At 42.9% G+C, this 19,464-nt stretch overlaps 1 protein-coding gene across 2 annotated transcripts in view; it reads right to left on the bottom strand.

Moving 5' to 3' along the window:
• The window catches only part of CFAP299 (cilia and flagella associated protein 299), a 328,820-nt gene that overhangs the window by 243,731 nt on the left and 65,625 nt on the right, over positions 1-19,464 (bottom strand). The gene's annotated exons all lie outside the window — the stretch shown is intronic.

Genomic DNA, 19,464 nt, shown 5'->3' on the forward strand with positions numbered 1-19,464 from the left:
TTTTCTTTTTGGTGACTGTTTTCATGTGCTTTAGAAAGGGAAGGGAATGAGAGTACACCACCCTTTTATGTGTTTGTTTATTAAAACTTAAATAGTGCTTGACGGCAGAAAAAAATCTCAAAGCGGTGTATCTTAAAAATAATTTGCTGTGGTTATTTGTGGTACCTATAAGTTTGGCGGACTCTACAAACTGATATCCCCTTCATGGATCACTGCCTTGTTGTGGCGAAGGGGCTTGAATAACTCAGAGAAGCTATGAGCTATGCCGTGCAGGGCCACCCAAGACGGACGGGTCATAGCTGAGAGTTTAGACTAAATGTGATCCACCTGGAGAAGGAATCGGCAATCCACTCCAGTATCCCTGCCAAGAAAACTCCATGGACAATAACAACAGGGACCAACATGAATTTGACCAAACTGCGGGAGGCAGTGGAAGACAGGAGTGCCTAGCATGCTCTGGTCCATGGGGTCATGAAGAGTCAGACACAACTAACTGACTAAACAACAACAACAAACTGATAGAGAAATATGCTAGCTCTGGCCTTTCACAGAATTCTTCATCGGGCTCAACAATTTATTTTAGGTTACAAGAAGTTTCTATACCTCATACTGGGTCTCTCTAAGTAGGAATCTTTCTCCCTGTTTTGTGTCTCCTCCTAGGAACTTGCATGTACTATGTAGGGCTGCCTTTAGAGATGGTTCAGAAACCTCAGCTCACACAAAATGCAGCTTCCTAGCTGCTAGCTGGAGCTGGCTGGTTGGAGCTCATTTACATCTATATCTTACCAGTTGCACTGATTGCCAGCGCATTTCCAAGTCCAGTTTTAAAGTGCTGGCGATGACTTTTAAAACCCTGAATGATTTGGGATCAGATTATTTGAGGGACCACGTGCACCTCTATGAACCCATCCATGCCTTCAGAGCCAATTCTGAGGCCCTGCTTAGCTGCCCACTGACAAAGACAATTAGGTTAGCAGCATATAGAACAAGGCCTTCTTGGTGGTGGCCCCACAATTGTGGAATTTGAAAAGTCACCAGGAGATACTTTCATTGGGTGGAGGGTTAAACTCTCGCTTCTCACCCCCTGAGGTTCCAGGGCTACTCTGGTTCTTCCACGACTGATGTTTGCATATTTTAAAAAATGTACATTAAACTGCATTTATGCAATTAACGTCCTGTCTCACTTGGCTCTATACACCTAACAGGGAAATGCAGACAATCACAATGAGTGTTTCTGTATGATGCACAATCCTGCGGACACACGTTTGTTGCATTCATACTTTTGATTTGTTGGTGTGCACCTGAAACATCTTAAGCTTACATGTAAAAGTTCTGAAGCAGAGACACTGGAACAAGCAGGATTCCAAGAATCAGCCTCAAACAATCCCTGCATTCTTAAGGATCAGTGGTGATCGTGCACATAAATAGAAATCAGGTGTAAAGCTCATCTATTACAGAACGACACAATAGAAACATAATAAAGCTGTGACTCTCAGGACACCAAGATATATATTCTATCCCTGATAGTTTCTCTGAACAGGATTTTACAAGAGAACTCCACACATAAATCCAGGAAATGAGACCCATGTGTGAAGGAATACTATCTTCCCCAAATGACAGATCTTAAAAAATGGGACCAACCAAGCAGAACTTTTGTACACTAGTCAAAGAGTTGTCATCAGAAACAGCTGGAGGCTATGATAAAGTGATGCCCAGCTAGATGGTTGCAGAGTGGTGTTTTATCAAACTCAAGCGTGCACTTTCAGGAGGCCGTCAAGGAAAATGCCTGAAGAGCCAAAGATTTCTCTGATGTTTCCACTACACTGCTGTGGAATCTGTGGCCCTCTGCAGAGATGGATTTAGGGGAGAGCAACAGGTTTGGTCACACTGGGTACGGAGCCTCAGGGGGCACCAAAACTACGATGAAGATTGGAAGGCGAGAGGTGCCAAATTTTAGCATCACACAGGGCACCACTGAAATTTGAGATTTCAAGGTCTGCCACTGCGCTCTGCAAGTTGTTGGGCCCCCATCGGCCCCAGGCAGTAGAGTCGTTATTATTATTATTATTATTATTATTATTATTATTATTATTAAAATTTGTTAGTCACTTTATCTTGCCCAAGGACAATTGTAAATCTCCTTAAAAGATGAGAACAAGGCAAGAGCTTGAAATGCTGTAACTGACTCTATAGTATGTCAGAGTATGCGTTACCCTAACATAAGTATTGGGGATGCAGTTGGTGCTGTGGGTTAAACCACAGAGCCTAGGACTTGCCAATCAGAAGGTTGGCGGTTCAAATCCCCGCGACGGGGTGAGCTCCCGTTGCTCGCTCCCTGCTCCTGCCAACCTAGCAGTTCGAAAGCACATCAAAGTGCAAGTAGATAAATAGGTACTGCTCCAGCAGAAAGGTAAACTGTGTTTCCGTGCGCTGCTCTGGTTCGCCAGAAGCGGCTTAGTCATGCTGGCCACATGACCTGGAAGCTGTACGCTGGCTCCCTTGGCCAATAAAGCGAGACGAGCGCCACAACCCCAGAGTCGATCACGACTGGACCTAATGGTCAGGGGTCCCTTTACCTTTAATATAAGTATATATATTTTCACAGAGCAGAAAAAAAGTTTGGGGTTAAGAAACCTGTCTCCCTTTCTGTTCCTCTACCCAAATCTGAATATCCCACAGTTGCTTTTCTTCATCACCACCACCAGGAAAGAGTGTTACGTACATCAAGCTTGTTATGTTTAGTCCCTGGTCCTAAGGCATTTCAGGCCATGTCATTTCACAATTTTTCCCTCTCACGAGTTGCAGAAAAGAGAACTTCTTAGCAAGTAGACACTAACTAGACAGTTAATCTGCTGGTGCAAAACTTGCCACACTTTTGTTTTCAAGAAATTCCCCCAAAATATTTGTGACTGAAGACTGCTCCTGGCCTCTGTGCCTAGTTTTGCGGAAAGGAGCTCTACAAAACTAACTTGGAAAGATCAATGAGGCATCAAGCCACAAGAGGCATTCAGAAATTTCTGCAGTCCGACCTATGAGTAAGTTTTTAACTTTCCTCATTTTTAGAGCGACAAATTTGGACCTAGTGTCAAAGCTCTCAAGCAATCCAAAGCCAAAATGATGAGCAATCTCTAATGAGTTTTTTTAAGGTCCTCAGCTTGTCTGTGGCACAGGTTCTCACTCTTCTGAACAGAGCAGAAACAGAATCCTAATATTTATTTCTCCGCTGTTTTGCAAAATGTCAAAGGTCAATAAATAGCTTCAATGTGAAGCTCAGTACAGCTGTTTTGTGACATCATCTGTGAGACCCTCTAACACCTCAAAATAAACCTAATTGATCATGCTGATCCCTGAGGGACATCAGTTTAAAAATCAACCATCTAAATATTTTGACTGAGAATAAGGAAAATTATTAGCTGATATATCCTTGAGTATTAATAATGCAGAAACATTTGCCCCATATGTTTGCAGCACAAAGGATGCATTAAGTGATTACTGAAAGTTTATGTTCAAAATAATTAGATTCTCATTTTCCTAACTGCCAAAAGTCACAAGTTCTTTCTGCACTTGGCTAAGGGAACCCCATACTTCTCTATGGTTCATTTCCCTTAGAAACAATGACATAGGATCCGACAGCTGAATTTTCAAAAGAAAAACTTGCATATGGAAACGCATGAGCCTCTTTTCAATCTGCACCTGTGGCTATGTACAGTTATTCATTTTAAGTAACATGTGATGATGGCTGCCCATATGCCTACAATCAGGATTAAAACTTTGCAACCTTGGCAGCATGAACTCTGGTTTTAATTCTGGGCTCAAGCAATGCCTCACTGCCTATCTTGGCCTCTGCAATAGCTTGGCTCATTAAGGCGCCGGTATTAACTTTTTGGCTTGCAGCCCATTTTCATATGGATAACACTGAAAGGTTGGGAACACATGTGTCATTGGGTAACTGCACACCGAGTGTGAAAAATGCCCTGGAAAACCAGCATTGCTGAAGCTTCTCTAGGTTCCCCACTTTCAGAAGTCAAAGGGCTTTTTCCTTTGTGGCGCCCCAACTTTGGAGTGGTCTCCAGGATACCTGCACTCTTCACACTAAGGAAACTAATAATTCGACCACAACACAACAACATCTTGAACACAAAGAACTTAGCAAAGCCAGCCTGCGCAGGGAGGAAGCCAGCAATTCGATTATGCACATGGAAAGACGCTGATTTAAATCAGAAGATATAGAGGCAGCTCACACAAACGTTTTAATGTTGAAGTCCACATTAGCTAACTTTCTTGGTGCATTTGCAACTGCTGAATGGGTATTAAAAATGCAACTACCCATACCCACAAAGCAACAAGTACTGGAAAATCTTCAATTTTTTTTTATAGGGTAAACAAGTTTAGCATGCTGATATCCAATGAAAACTGCCCGTTTCTAGCAAATTCCAACGCACAAATTCCAACACGCGCACACACAAATGGTTGTGTGACTTGGCCCACACTTTGGCTTACACAAATCCTGGATTCAGGTATCAAGCAGACTAATAACGCTTACATTGTGCGTGACTGCTGGCTTGAAAAACATCTTCAACACATTTTAGACCCAACTGTCTGTCTGATGTATATCAAAGCTGAGAAGAACTGTCCTACTAGTTTCCCAACAGCAGCCAGCCAGATACTCCAGGTATGTTCAAAACCAGACCATGATTTGCCAGAGGCACCCCCAGCTGCTGGCACTGAGTATTAGATAGCCAGAGTTAGACTGCCTCTGTAAATGGAGTTTCTACTCTTACCATGTCTATCCAGTGGCTACCCTGCTTGAATTTATCTAATTTTTAAAACATCTGTGCAGACAATCACTACAACTCATGAGACAAGTGCCCTGCAAAGATCATGAAAACAACATTAGCAGCTTTCAGATCAGAAATGTTTCCTGCCCTGTATGACGGTTCCTGTACTATGTTTTTTAAAATTGTGGCCAAAATTTCTCCACATCCTGTTGGCAGTAAGATACTTATTGGCAAACTATATCATTTCTGACATAAAACAGGTGTGGTAGGTCCAAATGGTGGATGGCAAAACAAGTTTCCGGCCTTATTTAGCCTTATAAGCCCCTGCTGTGTGTAGCTAAAACTAGTAGGGAAACAACTAGTAGCAGATAGCAGTACAGTGGTACCTCGGGTTACAAACACTTCGGGTTACAAACAATTCAGGTTACAAACTCTGCTAGCCCAGAAGTAGTACCTCGGGTTAAGAACTTTACCTCAGGATGAGAGCAGAAATCGCGCGGTGTCAGCGGCAGGAGGCCCCATTAGCTAAAGTGGTACCTCAGGTTAAGAACGGTTTCCTGTTAAGAACGGACTTCCAGAACGATTTAAGTTCGTAACCAGAGGCACCACTGTACTAGGCTGAGGGGGAAATTTCTGGTAGTATAGTATTACTTTAAAAAGCAGAACACAAAAAAATGTTAGACAACAGACTACAGTTGGTGAACGGAAGGTGAACGGAATCCATTCAGGAAGTCTGTTCGACTTCCAAAACGTTTGGAAACCAAGGTGCAATTTTTGGAATTATAGGGACAAAACCACCTAAACAGTATAGAAACTTATTCATGCATGTGACTACAGTGACAAGAATGCTATGTGCCCAAAAGTGGAAACAAGCAGAAGTCCCAGCAAAGGAAGAATGGATACAAATGGAAAATGCAGAAATTGCGAAATTTACCGGAAGAATAAGATGATAATTTTTTTTCATAAAAGAATGGAAATAATTTATTGAATATTTACAGATAAATTGTAAACAGGTAAGAATATTGGCAGGATTATTGAAATAACCTGCAGTTTCATAAGAGTATATATTTAACGATGATGAAAAAATGAGCAAACTAAGTTAATTTGGATATGCAGAAGAGATTAAAAATAATTTTAAGGAACCGCAGAAAGAAGGGGAAGTTTTGAAGTCAAGTTTTGAAATGTCAAAATGACTGCAATATCAGTGAAATGTATAAACCTGAAAAGTACAAATTAAAAAATTCACTTTTACCAACTAACAAGGTCACATCAATATTGTCCTGATCCGTTCCCATGGGGCCCCTAAAAAGCCATGGGTCCCATAGGTCATGCCTACGCTATTTGGTAATCCAGCACTGACCCCAAGCTTGCCCCAGTCCTGGCTAAACCCCTTGCCAGGATCTTTTTCCTCCTCCTCCCCATTGTCTTGACAGTTCATGACATACTGCATACAGTAGAACATGAAAATAGTAGCAAAAAGCACAGCTGAAAGGGTTTTAGCTCTCCGTTTCTTTCTGGGTACTGTTCAAAGTGTCGGCTATGACCTTTTCAAGCACTTCCCAGCCTCAGACTTCGGAATGCGAAGTGCCATTTGTTTCCTTGTGTGTCTAAAATCTTCAAGAGAGGCCCTTATTCAAGTGCCCTCAGTACGGAAAAGCTGAAGAAAGCAGCGACCAAAATGATCAGAGGGCTGTGGCAACTAAAAAGGGAGGGGTATGTGTGTGTTTTTTGGGGGGGAAGCAGGGCAAGTAAGAGTGAACATGAAAGACGTTCACAGAGAATCTTTCCCGCTCCCTCATAATAAAACTATAACCTAGCGTCATCCAATGAAACCGAAGGGTGGACGATTCAGGAGACAACCCCCCCCCCCAAAAAAAGGACTTCTTTACACATTGCATAGTTAGTTAACTATGGAATTTGATGCCAAAAAATGGAGCGATGCTCACCAACTTGGATGTCTTGAAAAGGGGATTAGTAATGGCAGCTGTATAATCCAGGATCAGAGACTGCACACCTCTGAATGCCTGCCACTGGGAAACAACTGTGAGATGTGATTATTAGCCTTACATCCTGCTTCTCTGCTGGACTAGGGGCCACAGGTGGCGCTGTGGTCTAAGCCACTGAGTCTCCTGGGCTTGCCGATAGGAAGGTTGGTGGTTCAAATCCCTGCGATGGAGTGAGCTCCCGTTGCTCGGTCCCAGCTCCTGCCAACCTAGCAATTAGAAAGCATGCCAGTGCAAGTAGATAAATAGGTACCAATGCGGTGGGAAGGTAAACGGCATTTCCATGCGCTCTGGCACTTGTCACCTCCATGCACCAGAAGCAGTTTAGTCCTGCTGGCCACATGGCCCGGAAAGCTGTCTGTGCACAAATGCTGGCTCCCTCGGCCTGAAAGTGAGATGAGCGCCGCAACCCCAAAGCCTAGGGTTTGCCGATCAGAAGGTCAGAGGTTCGAATCCCCACGATGGGGTGAGCTCCTGTTGCTAGGTCCCAGCTCCTGCCAACCTAGCAGTTTGAAAGCACGTCAAAGTGCAAGCAGATAAATAGGTACTGCTCCGGCAGGAAGATAAACGGCGTTTCTATGCGCTGCTTTGGTTCGCCAGAAGCGGCTTAGTCATGCTGGCCACATGACCCGGAAGCTGTACGCTGGCTCCCTTGGACAATAAAGCGAGATGAGCGCCGCAACCCCAGAGTCACAACCCCTTTACCTTTACCGTTAACCGTCCAGGGGCCCTTAGCTTTACATTTTTTATGCTGGACTAGATAGGTCTTTGGTCTGATCCATCAGGGCTCTTCTTCAATGTGAGATGCGACATAAAAAGACTATTTGGTGGTGGCATGCTGACTGTGGAATGTTTTCCCCAAGGAACTCTTGCCTGGCACCTCCTTTGATACCACTTTGGTGCCAGGCAAAAGCTTCTTTAAAATGTTCCCAGATATTTTAATACTTTTTGCCAATCTTCCATCTTCCAGATGTTCTGCATTGCACACCTCGAGGGGCACCAGATTAGCGAAGCTGGCTCTATACATTGCTGAGTTTTTGTCAATAGTATCTCTTAAGTGAGAGCTGGACTATAAAGAAGGCTGATCGCCGAAGAATTGATGCTTTTGAATTATGGTGCTGGAGGAGACTCTTGAGAGTCCCATGGACTGCAAGAAGATCAAACCTCTCCATTCTTAAGGAAATTAGCCCTGAGTGCTCACTGGAAGGACAGGTCGTGAAGCTGAGGCTCCAATACTTTGGCCACCTCATGAGAAGAGAAGACTCCCTGGAAAAGACCCTGATGTTGGGAAAGATTGAGGGCACAAGGAGAGGGGACGACAGAGGACAAGATGGTTGGACAGTGATCTCGAAGCTACCAGCATGAGTCTGACCAAACTGCGGGAGGCAATGTGTTATGTACTGAGTTAAATAGGATCCAAACCCAGCAGTCTGATTGGTCCTAGAACAACAGGATCCAAAAGGCAGCAGTCTGATTGGTCCTAGAACAATAGGATTCAGAATGCAGCAGTCTGATTGGTCCTAGAACAATGCAGCAGTGTGATTGATTGGCAGGAACTACCCAATCATGCTCCAGATAGAAGTGAATCCACAACCTGATTGGCTTACAGTAGAATTCCGGAATTAGCCAATCATGTGCAGCCCATTGTGTAAATAATGTATATAAAGCAGATACTTTGAGGGGACATTCATTCATTCCTCCTCACCACTATGAGCTGAATAAAGAGCATGAAATCACTTTGCGACTCTGAGTATATTTCACAATGGAAGACAGGAGTGCCTGGCGTGCTCTGGTCCACGAAGAGTCGGACACGACTAAATGACTAAACAACAACAACATCTCTTAAGAGTGGTGAATGGCACGATTTAGCGGGAAGAAACCCCAATTAAATACCTCATTGTTATATATTTTACATGGCTGTTTATTTGTATATATTTCAAAATTTTACACACGGATGTTTTATGATGGACCATACTTGTAATGACTAATAAAGGTTTGGCGAAGAAGAGAAAGCAAACAATATTCAACAATAACCAAAATAATATTTATATCCCTTTAAGAAGGTCAGAGTAATGAACAAAGTTATATCATTGTTATTATTAATTATTATTTTTAATCCTCACAACCACCCTGGAAAGTTGATTAGGTGGACAAAGAGTGGCTGCTCCTTGATCACCTAGTGGTTTTTTTATGAATAAGTGGGGATTTCAACTCAGAGCCCTTGTTGTTGTTGCTTTTAATTTTGGCACTTGTATACTACCTCATAACACAAGGTTTTCTGGGAGGCTTTTAGTAAATTAAAAAACCCCCAATGTAAATATAAAACACAACACAAAAGCATAAAATCAAAACTAAATAGATACAACAGAAGCAAATCGTGCATCATCTGCACGATTGAAAACACAGAATTAAAAAACTGAAGGGCGCAGACTCTGCACATGGCAAGCTTGAGTAAACAGAATGGTATGTCCACCTGTTGCCAAAAAGATCGCAAAGGTGAACCTCTCTGTTCTGTGGCTTAGGTGCTTCGACCAAAAAGACCCTCTCTCTGGTTGCACCTGGAGCAGGATCTCCAAGGACAATCTTAAAGTTCAGGTACTTACAGAACTTTGGTCCATGTTTGACACTCTGGCTCCCTTAATGAACATAAGATAATCTAACTAATTTTGTTCTGTGCTGATGAAGTGTTAACACACTCTGTGGCAGTGATGGCCAAACTTGGCCCTCCAGCTGTTTTGGGACTACAATTCCCATCATCCTTGACCACTGGTCCTGTTAGCTAGGGATGATGGGAGTTGTAGTCCCAAAACAGCTGGAGGGCCAAGTTTAGCCATCACTGCTCTATGGTGAACTTCTGCAGTAAGGTTGGCCCAGAGTTTTTCATGTAAAAGGCAGAGATGGGGAAATTGGGGCCTTCACATATTGCAGAACTACAATTCCCATAGTATCTGACCATTGGCCAAGCTGACTGAAACTGATGGGAGCTTGGACTCCAACCACATTTGAAGGGCAACAGGTGTTCCATCCCTTCTAGAAGGCAGAGCTAATTACTGTTAGTCACAGCTCCCAGAATATGTTGTCTGAAAACGGTGGCGAATCAACCTAAGTTTTTCTTTTTCTTAGAACAACATATGAACTGGTAGACAACATGCTGTTTGTGTGGCCACTGGGCTCTTCTTCAATTTTGGAGAATACCAGCTTTCATTTTAAAAGGGTTCTTCTATTCATGGATGCTGGAATAAGCTTGAAAAAAAGCGGCAGCTAGAGATTCAGAACCTGGCAGGAATGGCAAAAAGAAACCTCAATCCATGATTATACACAATTTATGTTAAACCACATGGAGCCAAAATCTGGAAGCATATGGAAATATGCTGTCCTCTGGCTTACGCTGCTCCTAGGCTCTCAATCCTGAACAAGTTGCCCATCCAGCTGTGTTTCAAAGAGAACCTGAAAGGACACAGCTGTGAACAATTCCACACGTTACACAAAAGCAACCCCGGGTTTGCCACTGATTGTACACTTACACTGATTTACGTATTTGCATTTGGCTCTTCATTTCCAAATGTGTTTGCCATTTCCACATTGTATATTTAGTTATACAACTAAAAGAAAATACAACAAACCCCCAGAAACAGGCTTGGCTGCAGTTATTCCACACTGAGTTAAAAGAAGTCACTATGCAGCAAACAGTTGGCCATTTCTCATCCATGGGCGCCATTTAAAGAGAGCAGTGGAGAATTCCATCCATCCGCTGGTTCTAGAGCAGATGGGTATTAGCCTATGGCCAAAGTAACAAATCCCTATACTAAAAGAATGTGGGTGTGTGAGGAAGTATAGAAGCATAGAAGCACAGAATGCTAGAGTTGCAAAGGACCCTGAGGATCGTCTAGTCCAATGATGGCCAAACTTGGCCCTCCAGCTGTTTTGGGACTACAACTCCCATCATCCCTAGCTAACAGGACCAGTGGTCAGGGATGGTGGGAATTGTAGTCCCAAAAGAGCTGGAGGGCCAAGTTTGGCCATCACTGGTAGTCCAACTCCCTGCAAATGCAGGAATATGCAGCTGTCCCATACAGGGATAGAACCAGTGCCGGATTTACGTATAAGCTAAACAAGCTATAGCTTAGGGCCCCATTCTTTTGTGGGCCCCCTAAAAATTTAAAGAAAAAAGCCCCTGGATGTACATTTCCAAGACAAAAGATAAAAAAACAAATAACATAAAACCTACATACAGCAACAGTGTTTTGTGTTATGCAGGCTCCTATGATATAAGTAATGGGCCCCGCCTGCTAGCCTGCTCCCTAAAATATCACTGGTTTGCTCATTTCTATATATAGGGTGCCTGCATTCTGCATGGACTGGTTGCATTTAGGTCCATAAATTACCATATAGCATATATTCAGCACAAAAAACAGTGACAATTTGTTGTTGACAAAAGACAGCTGGACATATAAAGGGCCCTATTACCTAGCTTAGGGCCTCATCAAACCTAAATCCGGTCCTGGATAGAACACGCAACCGTGCAGCACCCTCTAACCAACTGAGCTATCAGAAAACATGTTCCCCTCTTAACTTTCAACTTTCTTGGGCACATGGAATTAACCACAATTACCTTGAATTTTTGCTTGATCCTCAAGAAAGGGCATTTTCCCTGGCCAGGTTTAATTCAAATCCTTCAAACCTCCTATGGGGAAGGTTCTTGGGAATGGTGGAGAGAAGGAATTTGCCCATGTGAAGACCACCTGGTGGAAACTCTTACACACATGGTTCTTAAATGTAAACTACATGATGATCTCCGCCAGAAGTTCCTAGATCAACTCTGCATCCCCAAATGGAAACCAGAGTTAGAGATCATACATTTTCTATTATTGGGGAATAATCAGGAGCTCACCAAGTTAGTGGCTAAATATCTTTATCTGCTTTTTGTTGTCGAAACACATTGCAGACATCTGATCTCCCTGGAGACCTAGAGATGTAATGTTAGACTGCTTTGCCTCTTTCATTTGACAAATGTTTTGTGTCACTGGGAAGGTGGTAATTCTGTATTGATTTGCTATGGATGTTTGTATGTAATGCCAATAAAAGAACTGAGCTATCCACTGCTATCTTCAAATGCGTACATGCGACTGTGTGAACTCTGTCTATTATCTTGCTATCATTGTTGATGTTTAGTCGTTTAGTCGTGTCCGACTCTTTGTGACCCCATAGACCAGAGCACGCCAGGCACTCCTGTCTTCCACTGCCTCCTGCAGTTTGGTCAAACTCATGCTGGTAGCTTCGAGGACACTGTCCAACTATCTCGTCCTCTGTCGTCCCCTTCTTCTTTTGCCCTCCATCTTTCCCAACATCAGGGTCTTTTCCAGGGAGTCTTCTCTTCTCATGAGGTGGCCAAAGTCTTGGAGCCTCAGCTTCAGGATCTGTCCTTCCAGTGAGCACTCAGGGCTGATTTCCTTCAGAATGGATAGGTTTGATCTTCTTGCAGTCCATGGGACTCTCAAGAGTCTCCTCCAGCACCATAATTCAAAAGCATAAATTCTTCGGCGATCAGCCTTCTTTATGGTCCAGCTCTCACTTCCATACATCACTACTGGGAAAACCATAGCTTTAACTACAGTGGTACCTCAGGTTACATACACTTCAGATAACATACGCTTCAGGTCACAGACTCCGCTAACCCAGAAATAGTGCTTCAGGTTAAGAACTTTGCTTCAGGATGAGAACAGAAATCATGCTCCGGCGGTGCGGCGGCAGCAGGAAGCCCCATTAGCTAAAGTGGTGCTTCAGGTTAAGAACAGTTTCAGGTTAAGTACGGATCTCCGGAATGAATTAAGTACTTAACCTGAGGTACCACTGTATATGGACCTTTGTTGGCAAGGTGATGTCTCTGCTTTTTAAGATGCTGTCTAGGATTGTCATTGCTTTACGAGATATTAAAAAGAACTACCTCCAAAATTCTTTAAATGCACTGTTTTCCCCCTTCTTTTCTTTTCTTTTTTGCAATTTAATATTGAATTTATCTAAGCACAGGCCTAAAGCATAGGCGGTTTTAGCCAGGTACTCAAAGCTCACGAGATGAAATCATATTGGGAACGCACTAGAATACTCTATCATTTTGCAGCTTGAGTTCCACATCCTGGGCTGTATCTTCTCAAGGTTGGATACTTGCCACCACGAGAATTCCAATCCAAGCCACCTGGCTATAAAGTGCAAATGCAAAACTCTTGAAATTCAAGTATTTAATCTTTGTCTCCTAATAAATTTCAAGGCAGCTCTTCAGGAATGTGAAGTCTTCATCATTGTGTCTCTTTTTATTAATGTGAAGCCCTGGAGGTAATGTTAATGCAAAGGACTTTGTTTTATAAGTCTTAAAAGTAGTGTCGTAAGGGGATCGTTTCTGAATTATTCCCCCCCCCCTCCACCCCATCCAACGTTTCTTACCAAGTTATCTTAAGACACATGTTTTCACCTAACTGGGTAAGAAATGAGGTCAGCCAGAGGCTAGGCTAATAGGGTTATCATGCAGCGCTATGGAGAGACTAGAGGCAATTTTTCTTCTTCCCTGTAGGCAGAAGGAAGCCGTATTCATGCCAAGCATATCAGCAAAAATAACTAACCTTAAATGTGAAGCCACTCCATACAATTAGAAACTTCACTTAGGATGATCATTTGGCAAATTCCTAGGACTTTCTCCCCGGCCTCCCACTGCATCGCTTTATCTAGGATGTTCACCGATTGAAAACATTGCATTTGCAGGAAGAGAAAGTCACAATGGCATCAACCACCTGCTAAGGCTTACCATTCTTAAAATGCAGGTGTACTTTGAATAGATTGAAAACTCATCCAATTCTATGTACCTTAGAAAACTGCACTCTGGCAGTATCCACATGACTACCAATCTAACGAAAAGGAAAGTGAAAGTCTGCATGCAAAGTGAAAGTCTGCTATTCATCTACTTCTTCAGGAGCAGCCATTGCTCATTTTCAGAGTACAGATGATGAGGTGGATTGAAATCTCTGGTCTTATCACTGCATTTAATGCCTGGGTAAAAAAACAAACGGTAAAGGACCCCTGACAGTTACCATATTTTTCGCTCTATAAGACGCAACAGACCACAAGACGCACCTAGTTTTTGGAGGAGGAAAACAAGAAAAAAAATATTCTGAATCTCAGAAGCCAGAACAGCAAGAGGGATCGCTGCGCAGTGAAAGCAGCAATCCCTCTTGCTGTTCTGGCTTCTGGGATAGCTGCGTAGCCTGCATTCGCTCCATAAGACGCACACACATTTCTCCTTATTTTTTAGGAGGGAAAAAGTGAGTCTTATAGAGCAAAAAATATGGTAAGTCTAGTCACGAACAACTCTGGGGTTGCAGCGCTCATCTCGCTTTATTGGCCGAGGGAGCCGGCATACAGCTTCCGGGTCATGTGGCTAGCATGACTGAGCTGCTTCTGGCAAACCAGAACAGCGCACAGAAACGCCATTTACCTTCCCGCCGGAGCGGTACCTATTTATCTACTTGCACTTTGACATGCTTTCAAACTGCTAGGTTGGCAGGAGCAGGGACCGAGCAACGGGAGCTCACCCCGTCTTGGGGATTTGAACCGCCGACCTTTTGAACAGCAAGCCCTAGGCTCAGTGGTTTAGACCACAGCATCACCCATGTCCCAATGCCTGGGTAGACCTCTTTAACTCCACTGTTTCCCAGACATCAAAGAGCTGAGGGACCCATTTACTTCTGCATTAAAATTCAGTTTGGGAAAGATGTACGTACAGTCATACCTCGGGTTACAGCCACTTCAGGTTGCGTTTTTTCAGGTTACGCACCCGCCAAAACCCAGAAGTACCGGAACAAGTTACTTCCGGGTTTCGGCGGTCACGCATGTGCAGAAGCGCCAAATTGCAACCCACACGTGCACAGACGCACTGCTGTGGGTTGCGAATGCTGTGGGTTGCGAACGTGCATCCCGCACGGATCACGTTCGCAACCCGAGCGTCCACTGTAACTCCATGCAACTTTCTCACTCCAAATCACTTCCTGTTTAATAATTATTTGCTGATGTTTAATTTTACTGTTTACTTTTGGATTCCAATGGCTTACTGGATACTGCTTTATTTCATATAAGTTGTTTATTTTAAAGTTATTGTGACTTTTTATATTGGATCAGATTGTTACTATTAATGTTTGATGTTTTACTATTATTTTTATGTGTGTTGGAAGCCAGCCAGATGCGCAGCATATAAATAAATTAGTAGTAGTATTAAAAGATAGGAAAGAAACAAACCATGGGCCTTTTCTTACATACTTCATGTTTGGTTTGTCATGTACATTCAAAGGCAAAATAAACATTTATATTTAGTCCTAAGGCTGCAACCCTATGCACACTCTCCCTCAAGCATGCTCTACTGAACCCTCAAGAACGTTTTTGTTAGCAAACAGATCACTTGGGAAGACAGGCAAACTAATGTCAGTGTAATGGAAGAAGCAAAGATCACCAGTGTTGAAGCAATGATTCTTCAACATCAACTTCGCTGAACTGGTCATGTTGTGCGGATGCCTGATTATCATCTTCCAAAGCAACTACTATATTCCGAGTAATGCTGGTGGTCAACAAAAGAGGTTTAAAGACTGTCTCAAGGCAAATTTTTAAAAATGTAGTATAAACAACAACAATTGGGAAACACTGGCCTGCAAGCACTCCAGTTGGAGAACAGCCTTTACCAAAGGTGTCATGAGCTTTGAAGACACTCAAACTCAGGATGCAAGGGAGAAACATGCTAAGAGGAAGGCACGCTTGGCAAACCCTCACCATGATCAACTCCCGCCTGGAAACCTATGTCCCCACTGTGGAAGGACATGTGGATCCAGAATTGGCCTCCACAGTCACTTACAGACTCATTGTTAAAACTGTGTTTATGCAAGACAATCTTACTCGGCTACGAGTGATCACCAAAGAAGAAGAAGAATATTCCCAACTGGAACAGCCTCACAGACATGTAACTCAAAACTACCTTGCAATCAGCAGTTTATGAAAAGCATCCAAACATAAACAAGAGTTAATTTTGCTGTAGGGTTTCTGGCTCATCGAGAAAAGAGTTCACAAGCAGGATGGATCATTTCAACAAACGGTTTGAGAAATGGTTCTTTATACCTTCAATTGACCTGGAGGCTGTCAACCCCTCAAGCTTCAAACAGCAATTACAAGAAGATCTGAGAAGAGCTACAGCAAAAACTTGTGGCTAGTTTGTAGTGATCTGCCATTCAACACCAAACATTTCCTTTCCTCTGATAGAAAATAACCCAGGAATTTAATTCGCAAACTCCCAGGTGGCCGTGTTCCACATTACACATGCCTGAAGGCCAAGAAAGCCTTTAATAGTTTTCACACCCTCAGGTGAACATTGCAGACGTGTTCCAATAGATGCTCCCCTTCATCTTCCACATCACTTTAGGAACAGAGCTAAAAACTCCCCAGGAACACTAAATTATCTTAAAAGAATCCAAACGCATTAGTGTTACTATTCAAATACATTGGATATAACATATGCATTTTTCTGAGCTCTCAGTTTCTTTCTGGAAGCTCTGACATGAAGACTACAATCAGCTCTCAGACAAGACAAATTCTTCTCAATTTCAAGAACCACTTATGGTAGGATTATTCTGTATACCAGTAATATAAGTACAGTGGTAGCTCTGGTTGCGGACAGGATCCGTTCGGGAGCTCCGGTTGGATCCCGAAGTTTCCGCAACCTGAGGGACCACTTATGCGCATGCGTGCGTGGCGAAACCTGGAAAAATACTTCCGGGTTTGGCGTGTACGTATCCCAAAGGATACGTAATCGGAAGTGAATGTAAGTAGAGGTACCACTGTAAAGGCCGAAATTTTCAGTCAATCAATTAGTTTCATCAGTAAAAACACTTTGATTGATTTACCATGAGATGATTATTTATTTACTTATTTACTATTGTATTTCTATCCCAACTTTTTCTCTAAGGAGCTCAAAGGGGTGTGCATTGTTCCCACCCTTCTCATTTCGTCCTCAGAACAACCCTGTGAGGTAGGTTAGACTGAGAGACAGTAACTTGACCAAGTACACCCAGTGGGCTTTCGTGGCTGAGTGGGGAACTTTTGAACTTTTGTCTCCCAAATCCTAGTCCAACAATCTAATCCTGACACCACATTGGCCACTGAGTCCAATGGATTTACTCCCAGTAAGTTTGCATGGGACTGCAGTCTAAAAAGAAACTCCCAATTATTTAGGCATCAAGCTTTTAATTTTTAACATTATTTCTATTTTTTTAGATAGATAGATAGATAGATAGATAGATAGATATAGATATAGATATAGATATAGATATAGATATAGACTACAGTGGTACCTCGAGTTACATACCCGAGGTACCCGAGGTACCACTGCACAAATATGATGCACCGTTTTAGAAGTGAAGAACAGAAAATATTTCTTCTACAATAATGCCTGAGACATGCACGTATATCATCTAAAAACAAATAATGCAGATTGTTATTTTGATAGATTAAAACTCTTGTCTGGTTTACATTAGTAAATCGATCGGGACAGCCCAGGACATAATAATATTGACTTAGATACAGTGGAAGGAAGTTCCCACTGAAATCAGCGGGTTCGTGTCATGACTCATTTGTCCCATTGAGTTCAACGGGACCTAAGTTCAACTATCTGAAGCTAACCCAATATTAAGCCCAAAATATTATTTAGTCAAAATATTAACATGTATCTATCGGTTCAATTCATATAACCTCCAATTTCGAAACAAATAAAACCAAACATGAACTATTTGAAATGGAGAACAATGTTTTGTTGTGTTTACATAAAGTGACAAAAAAGGCACACTATAATCTATTTTAAGGTTCTTTCTTACACCACAGCTAGGCATGGTGAGGTACTGACCCATGAACACATTAGGTAAAGGTAAAGGGACCCCTGACCATTAGGTCCAGTCGTGACCAACTCTGGGGTTGCGGCGCTCATCTCGCTTTATTGGCCGAGGGAGCCGGCGTACAGCTTCCGGGTCATGTGGCCAGCATGACTAAGCCGCTTCTGGCAAACCAGAGCAGCGCACGGAAACACCGTTTGCCTTCCCGCCGGAGCGATACATATTTATCTACTTGCACTGACGTGCTTTCGAACTGCTAGGTTGGCAGGAGCAGGGACCGAGCAAAGGGAGCTCACCCCGTCGCGGGGATTTGAACCGCCAACCTTCTGATTGGCAAGTCCTAGGCGCTGTGGTTTAACCCACAGCGCCACCCGCGTCCCTTTTTATTTTTTATCCATAATAACATTACTTATCCATAACAATGAAGAGACAGGAATCCTTAATATATCTTAATGGACATATTAGCAGCCATATTTCTCCAGCCTAGTGAAGTATTGGATTTTGAAGTACTATACAGTATTCAGTTTCATCAGCAGACTCACAAAGCAACTCACACTTGCTGCCTCAGCCCCCATGTGAAAATATCAGTAATAGCAGTCCTGCCCCTCAAAATTCAAATGTAATGGTAGCCTCTAGGAACTTAATTTTGTTGTTTGTTTGCTTTGTATTGCATTAAATGCTAGCTTCCTCTCAGTAATTATTTCCCAGTCCTCTGAATTACTTTTGCATACTTATAATTATCCTTTCCAAGCTCTTTTCAGAAAGAATGGGTTTTAACGTAGTTGTTAATTTTTTATTTTTTTTGTGATTTTAAATAAGCTGCCTAAAACTATGGAGGTACAGAATAAAAAGGATGTTTTAAATAAATAGCACGACCACGACCGCCGGATTCCTTTAATGGAATACCCAACAAGGGGAGAGGTAGGTGATGGCCACAACCTGCTCTCCAACACACCACACATATTCCAATGCCTAACCGCCAATATCCGAAAAGTTGCAACGATTTGCTATGAGGTAGGCGAAAAACCAAGAGGCTGGTGCCAATTTGCCAAATGGATAAAAATTACTACCAGGCCTCCTGGGCAACCAGGACAACTAACCAAAGTCCATAGCAAGGTCAAGAGGATAAATATGACCTAAAGAGAGGGCGGGCGGGTGATCCGATGACTCCGGGCAGCAGAATGTGGCAGGGGGCTGCCACGGCCGCTTCAATGCGGCTAGACCCCACCCCCCAAGCCAGCCCTATTGGCTGGCCTGATGGGCGCGGCACAGCAGCTGGGAAAGTGACGCAGGGGGACAAATACGCCCCCACAATGACGCAGGAAAAGCTCCCGCTAACAACACCTCCCCTCTGGTAGGAGGAGAGGCTTTGGCATAAGATTTCGTGGACCAGTTTTAAAGGTGACACAAGACCCTTCTAAGACTTGTTTCCATCAAGTTCTATAAGTAGCATTTTTTAGTAATCGAAAAGTATATGTCCATTCCGATATAAAAGTATGCGTCCATAAAAGCACATATTTGGCTGACGATAAATAAAACAACTTGAACATAAAACTCAACCTGTACTAATTCGTAAAGTGCACGATACTGTTTTTACAGTAGATCAAAAGCTTCCTCAAATCACTGAAATGCATTTCCAAGAAACAGCCCAAGTGGCATCCTTTGATACATAAAGGTGGGAGAAATCTTCAAAAAGAGTGATTTCCACACACAGTTTAGAGACCACCAACCTTCACATTCTGAGGAACAGCTAAAATTTGTGATGCTGAGCCA

This window comes from Podarcis filfolensis (genome assembly GCF_964270895.1).
Source record: "Podarcis filfolensis genome assembly, chromosome: 9".
Taxonomy (NCBI): domain Eukaryota; kingdom Metazoa; phylum Chordata; class Lepidosauria; order Squamata; family Lacertidae; genus Podarcis; species Podarcis filfolensis.